This window comes from Prosopis cineraria, unplaced genomic scaffold (genome assembly GCF_029017545.1).
Source record: "Prosopis cineraria cultivar Desert tree isolate PC_DT_omini unplaced genomic scaffold, ASM2901754v1 PC2, whole genome shotgun sequence".
NCBI lineage: Eukaryota > Viridiplantae > Streptophyta > Magnoliopsida > Fabales > Fabaceae > Prosopis > Prosopis cineraria.
This window is the reverse complement of record NW_026555333.1, coordinates 23387451-23400207: the sequence shown is the minus strand read 5'-3', so window position 1 is coordinate 23400207 and position 12757 is coordinate 23387451. Positions and strand designations below refer to the sequence as shown.

Below are 12757 nucleotides of genomic sequence, written 5' to 3'. Positions count from 1 at the left end.
TGTAGATAACCTGAATGGCCTCCAATTGGTGAGTCATAAAATTCCTCATTAGTAAGGAATTTCAGCTCTTGAATGTGTGTAACCTAAATCTCTCATGATGATGAACCAATGCTTCAACATTGATAGAAACATTTGTTACCCCCACTTTTATTTGTCAATTAGGACCATTTTATTAATGATTTATCACCTTCAAGTGCACACAATTGCATTAGATTTGGAACTTTGCCTAAGTTCTAATATCAGTGCACTAGGGGCATTTTGGTCCAAAAAATGAACTTTTGAGAAAATGTACAAAAAAATTGACAAAGTGCATTTTATGTCCAGTTGATGAATGGTGAAATTATATTTTTAAAATTCATTTTAGTTTGGGAGTAATTAAATAAAAAAGTCAACACTTTCTTAAGTGTCTTAGTTTGTCCTAGTTTTTGGTTTGCCTTTGTGTGAAAATTTTTATATATAATTTTGTGCAGCCTAAAACTTGGTTAATTTAATAAATTCTCCCTTCTAATTATGAATTTAATTCTGGACATGAATTAGATTTTATTATATCATATGCTATTTAATTGAATTATGTGATTTATGACATAGGTGGCATGTGACTTGTGCATCAATTGGGCAATTGAGGTCAACACTCCTTGAGGACAATGGCTGATGGTTTGCACGTGAATTATGATTATTTTGAGGGATTAGATCAGCTAAAATGATGTGGATGACACATGGAAATTAGGCACACATTGGAATCATCTACAAACCAATAGGAAGTTGCCACCTTGCAAGTGTGACAAGGCTCCCATTTACATTTTAATTTCTTTCTTTTTCCTTATTTTAATTAAGCTTCAGCTGATGGGAGACACCAAGGAGCACGCCATTTAAGTCCCAAATGGGATCCAACACATATCTCATTCATCTTCCACATTCTCTCTCTCTTGTTCATAGTGTTCTTCATTTTCTCTCTTTTGTTCTTCATTTTCCCAGCACCCTAACCTCCATTTTTCAGCCACCAAACCTCCACAAAACTCATACCATTCTTCTCCTCTCTTCATTTTCGTTCCATCCCTTCCATTTTCACAAGGATTGAAGCTCATTTCCATCATTCAAGAGCTATGGAGTTTGGCCTTCACAAGCAATCACTAGGGTTCTTGAAGATGAAGATTGGCTAAGTTTCTTTGTGGAATCCTAGAGAGATGAAGATGGAGGATGAGTCTTGAGCTTCAAATTGGCTAAGTTCTTTTGTTTCCTATCCTCTTCTCTTTTACTAGATGGTTAGATTCCTTAATCTAGGGTTTAATCATCTTAGCTTATAAATTCTAATTTGAATTTGATGTTGATGTAAAGAGAGAGGATTGTTTCATTTAATTTCTTCCTTGGACAGCCATGACTGAATTTTGCCACTCTTTGTTTGGCACATAATCTTGTGTTTTTCAATTAGTGAATTTCTTGTGTTAATATTGCATAATCTTGTGTGTTATGCTTGTGTTGTTGAGTAGCTTGACATAATCTTGTGGTTGCTCAATTTATGTGTTTGACCATGGCTGTTGAGAGAGGATTTTGAGTGAATCACTTGGCTAATGTCTTCACCAATTGGTTAATTGAACTAGGGACTTTAATCTAAGACCTAGGGAGGTTAGCTAATTAGGTTAATTGGCTTAGGATAATTTTCTTAAGTCATGACAGCTTTAGTCAAGAGGAAAGGGAAGCTAAACTTAGCCTAATCATGAGAAGATAATGAGTCCAAAATCAACTAATCTCTAGGGTTCCATTATTGTAAAAGGGAAGTTCATTTCACTCACTTTCACTAGCATTTTAATTACTTGCATATTAGGTAATTAGTTTAGATAATTAGCTAGATAACTAAATTCCTACAAACTTTGGTTGATTTATTTCACTAGATAACTTTCAATTAGACTTAAAACCATTCCTTGGGAGATGACCTAGGGTTGGCCCTATTTGCATTAGGGTTAGCTTTAGTGTAATTTTGAGGATAAGCGACTAATTTCCTATCAAAATTTTGGCGCCGTTGCCGGGAATGGTTTAAGTTTAATTCTAAGGTTGTTTAGTACTTAATTTACATTTTTAGTGTTCCTGAAAATTTTTTGAAAAATTATAAAAATTTGTTTTTGTGTTTTTTTAGTGTTTTTTGTGTGTTTTGAGTGTTTTTATTCTGTTTTGAAAAAAAAAAAAAAATTAGTGCAATTTTCGTTGGTTTGGTGTAGAGCTGAAAATACTTGTTTCTAGTGTCTCTGTCTGAAATTGAAAAATTAACTGGGAATGAGTCTGAGGGAATTTGAACTTGAAATTTATTTCATTGAAAGCTCTATATCCTAGCTTCACTTTAAAATTGGTTTGGTCAATTTTGGACGTGGGAAGTGTCCTGTGGAAATTTTACAATCTAACAAGGTCCAGGGAGCCATTACAGAGGATTCCAAAACCCTGTTTCAATTTTGAGTTAGCATATCTTCCTCTTTGTGCGTTCAAATTGATTGATTCCAGTTTCATTTTTCTTCTATCGCTGTCTTTATTGGTTTTTCTTTCTTTCAATTTTTTTTCCATTTTCCTATTTGAAAGTTTGTTAGAAGCTCTGAAGGTCTTCTGGACGAAATCCTGTTTCTCCAGACTTGAGGACCAACTTGTGAAAAATTCTGGGAACGATTGGGAAGGATTTTTAATCTAAAGTTTTATATAATTTTCCTGTATATCTCTTGTGTTTCTCATAAAGTTTCAGGGGAATTTATCATGTGGATTTGCTGATAGAAAATTCACAAGTTCACTGTCTCCAGAGAGCCTACTGTGCGAATTCCAGAATTGCCAAAGCTTCTTGATTGAGCATTTCTAACTCTCTTTCTACTTGTTTGGTGTTATTTTTTTTTCATTTTGTTGCTATTGAGTTTAATAAAAAAAAAAAAAAATTATTTCTCTTGCTTTTGTGTGTTTTGAATTGTTTCATGTTGATTTGCATTTTAGTTTAGCTTGTTCTTTGTTCTTAATTTTCTTGAGCTTGATTAGTGCATGACCCGAAGAAAACATACCTCTTTTGTTGAATTAGATCCAGAAATTGAAAGAACTATTTCTAGATTGAGAAGATCACAACCTATTCTTGATTCTCATTTGGTTTGTAATTCAACAATGGAAGGTATCTTAGGACATGAGCATGTGCATAATGAGGGCCATGGGAATGAGAATTTTGCATGATGATGGCCATGTTAATAATGAATTTGAAGGCTTGCATAACCCTAGAGAGGAGAGGAGCATTAGGCAATTAACTCAACCTAATTGGCATGATAATCCTTATGGCTTATATGTTCCTCCTACTAATGTTCAATTTGAAATTAAATCCTCTTTGATTAATGCATTGCCTAAATTTCATGGGTTACCAGGAGAGGATTGCCATAGGTTTTTGCATACTTTCCTATTGGTTTGTGATACTATGAAGCCTATGCATGTAAATGTTGATGATGTTCAAGCTAAGGCTTTTGTATTTTATTCTCTTGAAGGTTTAGCAAAGGAGTGGTATTTCAACTACCCTTCTTATGTGAAAGTGAGCACATGGGCCGAGCTAAGAAGACTCTTCTTAGATAAATTCTTCCAAATTTCCAAATTCCAAGGTCACCAATTTGAGAAAGCAAATCTATGGGGTCCAACAAGGAGAGGATGAGAGTCTCTATGAGTATTGGACTAGATTCCAAGGCCTTTTGGCTAAATGCCCACACCATCAAATTTCTAGTGAGAATTTAGTCCAATATTTCTATGAGGGCTTGATTCCAAGAGACAAAGTTAACATTGATGCCGCTAGTGGTGGATGCTTGATTGACCTCACTTCCTTAAAGGCTTGGGAACTAATTGACAAGATGGCTTCAAGTGGTGCTCAATACTCTACAAGGGAAAAGAGAAATGTGAATATGGTAGGTTCCTCAGTTCTTAATGATTCATATGTGGACTTGCTAGCTGCCAAGATTGGGAGAATGTTGGCTCCACAAATATCTCAAGTGAGCAATGTAAGTACTTCTCAAGCACTTGTCCCTTATTCTTGTACTTTTTGTGACTCACCTATGCATGTAGAAAGCAATTGTCCTATTAAGTTTGAACAAGTAAATGCTATCTACAATGGAAAACAATCCTATGGTGGGAGGCAAGGGCAAGGAGCTTATTCTAATACTTACAACCCTTCATGGAGAGACCATCCTAATTTCTCCTATTCAAATCCAAATGTGGCTTTACAAGACAATCAACAAAGAGGATCCTATCAAAACACCTTTGGCCGTGACCCTCCACCTCATTTGTCTCAAGGTAGCTCTTCTCAAAGCTACAATCCAAGTGGTAATTCTCTTACACCTTCTTCTAATTCTTATAGTGATAGGAGGCTTGTTCCAATTGAGAGTTCTTCTAATTCGAACTCTTCTAATGATGTGAATGTGTTACGTAAGCAGTTGATTGAAATGAACTCTTTGTATAAAAACATGTATGATGGCTTAGGGAACAAGGTAGAGAGTATGGGTAACAAGTGTGAGAACATGAACTCTAAAATTGATGCCCTTACTTCTCAAATGAATATGCTTGCTAACCAATTAAGTGCAGCCAATGCTCAAGCCTCTACATTACCATCCAACACCGTTGCTAATCCTAAAGCTAATCTTAATGCTATCACATTGAGGAGTGGCAAGGAGTTGGGAGAAAGAGTACAAGAAGACAAAAGACAAGGAAGGCCGAGAAGCCCTCTTTAAATTCTTCAATTGATGTTAATGTTTCTAGTTCTTCTTTTGCTCCTAATGATGCATCTTTTTGTAGAGATGATGAGGATGAAAACATTGAGGAGATCATATGTGAGCAACCACCATCTAAGGTGGAAAAGGGGACTATGGCCGAGTTGTTTAGTAAGGAAAAGAGGGAGAGGCCGAGCAAAGTGAAACAAGAAAGGAGAGTTCAAGGAAGGAAGAAGGAAAGCAAAGTCAAGAGATTATGAAGAAGCTTCCTTTTCCACAAGCACAAGTGGTCCCTAAGCAAGTAAAGGGACAATTTGATCAAGAGGTATATGATTTCTTCCACAAGATTCATGTTAATGTACCCTTGATGGATGTAGTTAAGAACTTTCCTAAGTATGCCAAATTTTTGAAAGATTGTTGTACAAATAAAAGAAAATTTAGGCCTAATGCAAGGGTACAATTACCCTCATCTGTGAGTGCTATCATGAAGCCTCAACTCCCTATAAAATGTGAAGACCCCCCGGTTCCTTCACAATTCCATGCAAGATTGGCAACACACATTTTTCTCATGCATTGATAGACTTAGGTGCAGCCATTAATGTTATGCCTCTTTCAATTTATCATGCCTTGAGTCTTGATTGCATGCATAAGACACCTATGATATGCCAATTAGCGGATAGAAGTGTTAGAAGACCACATGGAGTAGTAGAAGACTTGTTGGTTTGTGTTAAAGGTCTATTATTTCCTGTGGATTTCTATGTGCTTGATATGTCAAAAGAAGGGAGTGGGGATGATATTTTGATTTTAGGAAGGCCATTTATGAGGACTGCCCGTACATTGATTGACATGGAAAAAGGTAGTTTGATTTTGAAATGTGGAGAGGATCATGTTATTTTTAATATATATGAAGCAATGAAACATCCTTTTGGATTATTCTTTGTTAGGTGTAAGTTCCATTGAGTTATTGCTTCATGATGCTTGTGAGTCTCACATGCTTGATTCTTTCTCACATGTTGATGATGATTTGTCTCTTGTTACTACTACATGTATTGATGGATGTAGTTGTCCTATTTGTTTAGAGATTGATGCATGCTTGAATGATGCAACTACTTCTTTCTCATGATTTGTTTAAAATATCTCCTATGCTTGATCTTGAAATGCTTGAGAAGGGTATATCTTCTTGTGTTGTAGGTACTAAAGCCATTAAGGCCGAATCTATGAGTTTTTCTCCACTCGAGCTTGATGTTCTTAGGATTCCCAAGCTATTGGAGGAAAATTCTACACTTTCACATCATCGAGGCCGTGGCTCAAGTCCAAGCACTTGAGGACAAGTTGCAAGAAAAGGGGGAGGCTGTAAAGAAAGAAGAGGAGAAATCAAAAACAAGTGAGAAGCCTAAAAGACAAGATAGTACCATGGAATATTCCACCAAATTAGACTTGAAGAAGCTCATTCCCTCTTGTGTAGAGCCACCTACCTTGGAGTTGAAGCCTTTACCATCCAATCTCAAGTATGCATATCTCATTGAGAATGAGAAGCTTCCGGTAATAATTTCTAACTCTTTATCTCTTGAGGAAGAAAATGCATTACTTGATGTGTTGAGAAAGAACATACATGCTATTGGTTGGACTTTGGCTGACATTCCTGGTATTGACCCTATTGTGTGCACACATAAATTTTTTCTTGAGGACAATGCTAAGCCCATTAGGCAACCACAAAGGAGACTTAACCCATTGATTTTAGATGTGGTAAAGAAAGAGGTTGTTAAGCTACTTAGTGCTGGGATCATCTATCCTATAGCTGACAGTGAGTGGGTGTCTCCACCCAAGTTGTACCTAAGAAAGGGGGGATTACTGTGGTAAAAAATGAGAAAGGAGAGCTTGTTCCAACTAGAGTTCAAAATGCTTGGAGAGTGTGCATAGACTATAGGAAGCTCAATAATGTGACTAGGAAGGACCATTTTCCTTTGCCTTTTATTGATCAAATGCTTGAGAGATTGGCTTCCAAGTCCCATTATTGCTTCCTAGATGGGTTTAGTGGGTATTTTCAGATTCCTATAGCTCCTAGTGACCAAGATAAGACTACCTTTACATGCCCCTTTGGTACATTTGCCTATAGGAGGATGCCCTTTGGTCTTTGCAATGCACCTGGTACTTTTCAAAGATGCATGATGTCCATATTTTGTGATTTTATTGAACATTGCATGGAAGTCTTTATGGATGATTTTACTGTGTATGGTGAGTCCTTTGATTCATGCTTGCATTCTTTAGATAAAGTGCTTGGTAGGTGCATTGAAAAGAAGCTTGTGCTTAACTTTGAAAAATGCCATTTCATGGTAGATAAAGGAATTGTTTTAGGCCATTTGATTTCTTCCAATGGCATAGAGGTGGATAAGGCCAAAGTAGATGTGATTGCTTCTTTGCCATATCCTGTTTGTTTGAAAGATTTGAGATCATTTTTGGGACATGCAGGCTTTTATAGGAGATTTATAAAGGGGTTTAGTGAAATTGCTTTGCCTATGTCTAAACTCTTACAAAAAGATGTTGATTTTGTTTTTGATGATGCTTGCAAAAGGAGTTTTGACACTTTGAAAAGCATGCTCATTTCCCCTCCCATTCTTAAAGCCCCAAATTGGTCTTTACCTTTTGAGTTGTCATGTGATGCTTCTAATTTTGCTGTGGGAGCTATGCTTGGTCAAAGAGAGGGCAAGTTATCATATGTGATTGCTTATGCATCTAGGACCCTAGATTCAGCTCAGGTTAATTACACCACAACTGAGAAAGAGTTGTTTGCTATTGTTTTTGCACTTGATAAATTTAGATCATATCTTCTTAACTCTAAAGTTGTTGTGTACACTGACCATGCTGCTGTGAGGTACTTGTTTAAGAAGACAGATTCTAAGCCTCGCTTGATTCGATGGGTGATCTTAATGCAAGAATTTGATGTGGAGATAAGGGATAGGAGTGGTTCTACCAATCAAGTAGCGGATCATTTGTCTAGACTACCTCATTTAAAAGCTACTATGGTAAACTCTAACCCTACTATTCCTTGTGATTCATTTCCTGATGAGGCATTGTGTGCCATTTCATCTAAGCCTCCATGATGCCTCTTTTGCTAACTATATTGAGTGTAGAGTCTTGCCTCCTTGTGCTTCACGTTTTGCCATTGAAAAATTGAAAAGAGAGTCTAGATTTTACATTTGGGAACCACCTTTGATGTGGAAGATTTGTAGTGATAAAGTGATTAGGAGGTGTGTTGATGATGTTGATGTGCCTTCTGTTCTTGAATTTTGTCACTCTCATGCATGTGGTGGTCATTTTAGCTCAAATAAGACAGCTAGGAAGGTTTTAGATTGTGGATTGTATTGGCCTAGCTTGTTTAAAGACTCTTATGAATTTTGTAAAGCATGCTTGAAATGTCAAAAGGTTAGTAGTTGGGGTAAGAGACATGAAATGCCTCAACAACCCATTTTATTTTGTGAGATTTTTGATGTTTGGGGCATTGACTTCATGGGTCCCTTTCCACCATCCTTTAGTTTTGAGTACATATTACTTGGTGTTGATTATGTTTCAAAGTGGATTGAAGCCATTCCTACTAGAACTTGTGATGCTAAGATTGTTTTGAAGTTTCTCAAATCTAATATTTTTTGTAGGTATGGAGTTCCTAAGGCCTTGGTAAGTGACCAAGGATCCCACTTTTGCAATAAGATGATGAAGGCTCTCTTGGCTAAATATGGAGTGCATCACAAAATCTCTACACCATATCATCCCCAAACTAATGGCCAAGCCGAAGTATCAAATAGAGAAGTCAAGAAAATCCTAACCAAGGTGGTGAACACAAATAGGAAGGATTGGTCTTTACACTTGGAGGATGCTTTGTGGGCTTATCGGACCGCTTATAAGACTCCCATTGGCATGTCTCCTTTTCGATTGGTGTATGGAAAGGCTTGCCACCTCCCTGTGGAGATAGAGCATAGGGCCTATTGGGCCATCAAGAAACTAAACTTGGATTTCCATCTTTCGGCTAAGGAGAGATTTCTTCAAATGCAAGAACTTGAGGAGCTTAGGTTGGATGCCTATGAGTCTTCTAGAATCTATAAGGAGAAAACAAGGATCCTTCATGACAAGCTAATCTTGAGGAAAAAGTTCCAAGAAGGAGATCAAGTCCTCTTGTTCCAAACAAGGTTTATTCATAAGCATGCCAAGTTGAAGTCTAAGTGGGAGGGACCATATCTAGTGACCAAGGTGTTTCCCTATGGGGTTTTGCAACTCTTGAATAAAGCCACGGGTTCCACTATGCAAATCAATGGTCACCTATGCAAGCTCTACAAAGATGCCAAATCACTTCAAAAGGAGGAGGACTTCTCTCAACATGTTTTTGAACCACCATGATAAGGTTGTATCTCTCTAACCTTGAGCTTTTACCTTCCTTTAATTGATATATTTAATGATAGGTATAGTTCAAGTGTGGGGGAGATGAACCTAGTAGGAAAATTAGAGTTTATTTGCTTTATTTGACTTCTTTGTTTTGTGTTTTAGTTTGAAAAAAAAAATCTGCACCACACTTTTGTTATGCATTCATTATTGATCTCACCTTATTTTATCACTAGTCTATACATACATTGAGGACAATGCATGATTTAAGTGTGGGGGAGAGAAATAAACATTTTGTTTTGTTTGTTTGGTTTTGTTTGGTTTTGCAAAAAAAAATTTTTTTCTTTGTTTTGTTTTGTTTGAGGTTACTTAATTACCTAGCTCTTGAATGGATATTTTGATTCTTGAGATGTGGTAATTTTTAGGATTGAATAGGTGTGAAGTGAACATTCTTTTACCTTGAATTAATGGATTAGAGTGGCATATTACCCATTCATGGAAGAGGCTAAACACTCATGTGTGATTAATTCCTTAGTGATGTTACCCTCTAGAATTTGTTTCACTTCTTAATTAAGACCATATATCTTGCACTTGTTTGATAGGAGATGAGAGATGGCATTCATAAAAAATAGCCAAGAGCCAAATAGCCAACCTATTATTATTTATTATCCTTTGTTAGCCACTTTGAGCCTTTGGTTTGATTCTAAAAAAAAATATTCACCCTATTTTTCCCCAAGGAATGCATGTTACACTTTTATATGTCTTTTTAATATTCATTGCATGTCCTAGATCAAATGAGTGGATGCCTATTATCATTTCTCTATCCATTACTTCTATTGTTTTCAAAGAGTTAGGGGCAACCAAAAAAAAAAACAACAAAGATAGATTTGAAAAAAAAAATATAGTCAAAAAGAAAAGAAATAAAGTTGCTAGAAAAAGAAAAAAAAGAAGAAAAAAAAGAAAAGAAAGAAAAAAAATAAAAATAAAAATAAAAAGTTGCCTAGCTCATCCATTCCATTTGTTTTATTATTTCTTATCATTTCTTTCCATCATCATTGTGTTAAGGTGTTCACTCAATTGAGTTAGGTTATGCTTTGCATATTAAGGGGATATATCTTGATTTAGCATTATTTTGATGCTAACCCTATTTTTTTTTATATACATGCATTTCTTAGACATCCTTTCATTACCTATATCACAACCTAATAAAGTCCATTTGATTCTTGATTGCAAGTGCTATTTAGTGATGGAGATGTAGAAGGGTTACAAATTCATAGTAGGGTTTATCCTAAGAAATTTTGAGTGAAATTTAATACCTTATACACTTTGAGTGATGAGAGCAAACACTTAACCTAGAGAGGCTTACTCTTTGACATTGATTCTTGGTAAGGGTTTGTTTGTGATGTGCATAATTCTTTCGTAATTATTGCCACATTGATTGATAATTTGTAGAAGTTCATGAGCTAGTATTTTAGTGACTTGAAACAATGTTTTTCTCTTATTTATTTGTCTTATAGTTTCTTTTGGGACCTTTTTCACTTGATTTTGCCCGGAGTGCAAAAGCTAAGTGTGGGGGAATTGATAGAACACATTTGTTACCCACTTTTATTTGTCAATTAGGACCATTTTATTAATGATTTATCACCTTCAAGTGCACACATTGCATTAGATTTGGAACTTTGCCTAAGTTTCTAATATCAGTGCACTAGGGGCATTTTGGTCCAAAAAATGAACTTTTGAGAAAATGTACAAGAAAAATTGACAAAGTGCATTTTATGTCCAGTTGATGAATGGTGAAATTATATTTTTAAAATTCATTTTAGTTTGGGAGTAATTAAATAAAAAAGTCAACACTTTCTTAAGTGTCTTAGTTTGTCCTAGTTTTTGGTTTGCCTTTGTGTGAAAATTTTTATATAATTTTGTGCAGCCTAAAACTTGGTTAATTTAATAAATTCTCCCTTCTAATTATGAATTTAATTCTGGACATGAATTAGATTTTATTATATCATATGCTATTTAATTGAATTATGTGATTTATGTGACATAGGTGGCATGTGACTTGTGCATCAATTGGGCAATTGAGGTCAACACTCCTTGAGGACAATGGCTGATGGTTTGCACGTGAATTATGATTATTTTGAGGGATTAGATCAGCTAAAATGATGTGGATGACACATGGGAAATTAGGCACACATTGGAATCATCTACAAACCAATAGGAAGTTGCCACCTTGCAAGTGTGACAAGGCTCCCATTTACATTTTAATTTCTTTTTCCTTATTTTAATTAAGCTTCAGCTGATGGGAGACACCAAGGAGCACGCCATTTTAAGTCTCAAATGGGATCCAACACATATCTCATTCATCTTCCACATTCTCTCTCTCTTGTTCATAGTGTTCTTCATTTTCTCTCTTTTGTTCTTCATTTTCCAGCACCCTAACCTCCATTTTTAGCCACCAAACCTCCACAAAACTCATACCATTCTTCTCCTTTCTTCATTTTCGTTCCATCCCTTCCATTTTCACAAGGATTGAAGCTCATTTCATCATTCAAGAGCTATGGAGTTTGGCCTTCACAAGCAATCACTAGGGTTCTTGAAGATGAAGATTGGCTAAGTTTCTTTGTGGAATCCTAGAGAGATGAAGATGGAGGATGAGTCTTGAGCTTCAAATTGGCTAAGTTCTTTTGTTTCCTATCCTCTTCTCTTTTTACTAGATGGTTAGATTCCTTAATCTAGGGTTTAATCATCTTAGCTTATAAATTCTAATTTGAATTTGATGTTGATGTAAAGAGAGAGGATTGTTTCATTTAATTTCTTCCTTGGACAGCCATGACTGAATTTTGCCACTCTTTGTTTGGCACATAATCTTGTGTTTTTCAATTAGTGAATTTCTTGTGTTAATATTGCATAATCTTGTGGTGTTAATGCTTGTGTTGTTGAGTAGCTTGACATAATCTTGTGGTTGCTCAATTTATGTGTTTGACCATGGCTGTTGAGAGAGGATTTTGAGTGAATCACTTGGCTAATGTCTTCACCAATTGGTTAATTAACTAGGGACTTTAATCTAAGACCTAGGGAGGTTAGCTAATTAGGTTAATTGGCTTAGGATAATTTTCTTAAGTCATGACAGCTTTAGTCAAGAGGAAAGGGAAGCTAAACTTAGCCTAATCATGAGAAGATAATGAGTCCAAAATCAACTAATCTCTAGGGTTCCATTATTGTAAAAAGGGAAGTTCATTTCACTCACTTTCACTAGCATTTTAATTACTTGCATATTAGGTAATTAGTTTAGATAATTAGCTAGATAACTAAATTCCTACAAACTTTGGTTGATTTATTTCACTAGATAACTTTCAATTAGACTTAAAACCATTCCTTGGGAGATGACCTAGGGTTGGCCCTATATTGCATTAGGGTTAGCTTTAGTATAATTTTGAGGATAAGCGACTAATTTCCTATCAACAGTCTCACGATTCTCAGCAACTATTACATGTTATTATGTGAATGAGATGGGTCTTATGCATGATTTCACATGTTTGAAGCTAAAATTTTTAGAAATTGTAGTACCAGCTTTAATTTACTTTATTTAAGATTTCTGATACAAAAATAAAATTCTCTTTAATAGTTACCTTTTTAACAAAAGGATCAATATATACATTCATCTATGTATGGGTAAGGCTTTTGTACTT

General features: G+C 35.6%; 1 protein-coding gene and 1 non-coding gene across 15 annotated transcripts in view; one reads left to right on the top strand and one right to left on the bottom strand.

Annotated features, from left to right (window-relative positions):
* LOC129298382 (probable disease resistance protein At4g27220) overlaps window positions 1–12757 on the top strand; it is a 47396-nt gene that overhangs the window by 30257 nt on the left and 4382 nt on the right. The window lies entirely within an intron of this gene.
* LOC129304291 (small nucleolar RNA R71) lies at window positions 3609–3715 on the bottom strand. Its single transcript, XR_008591657.1, has one exon. It is a non-coding gene; the product is annotated as a small nucleolar RNA R71 (small nucleolar RNA).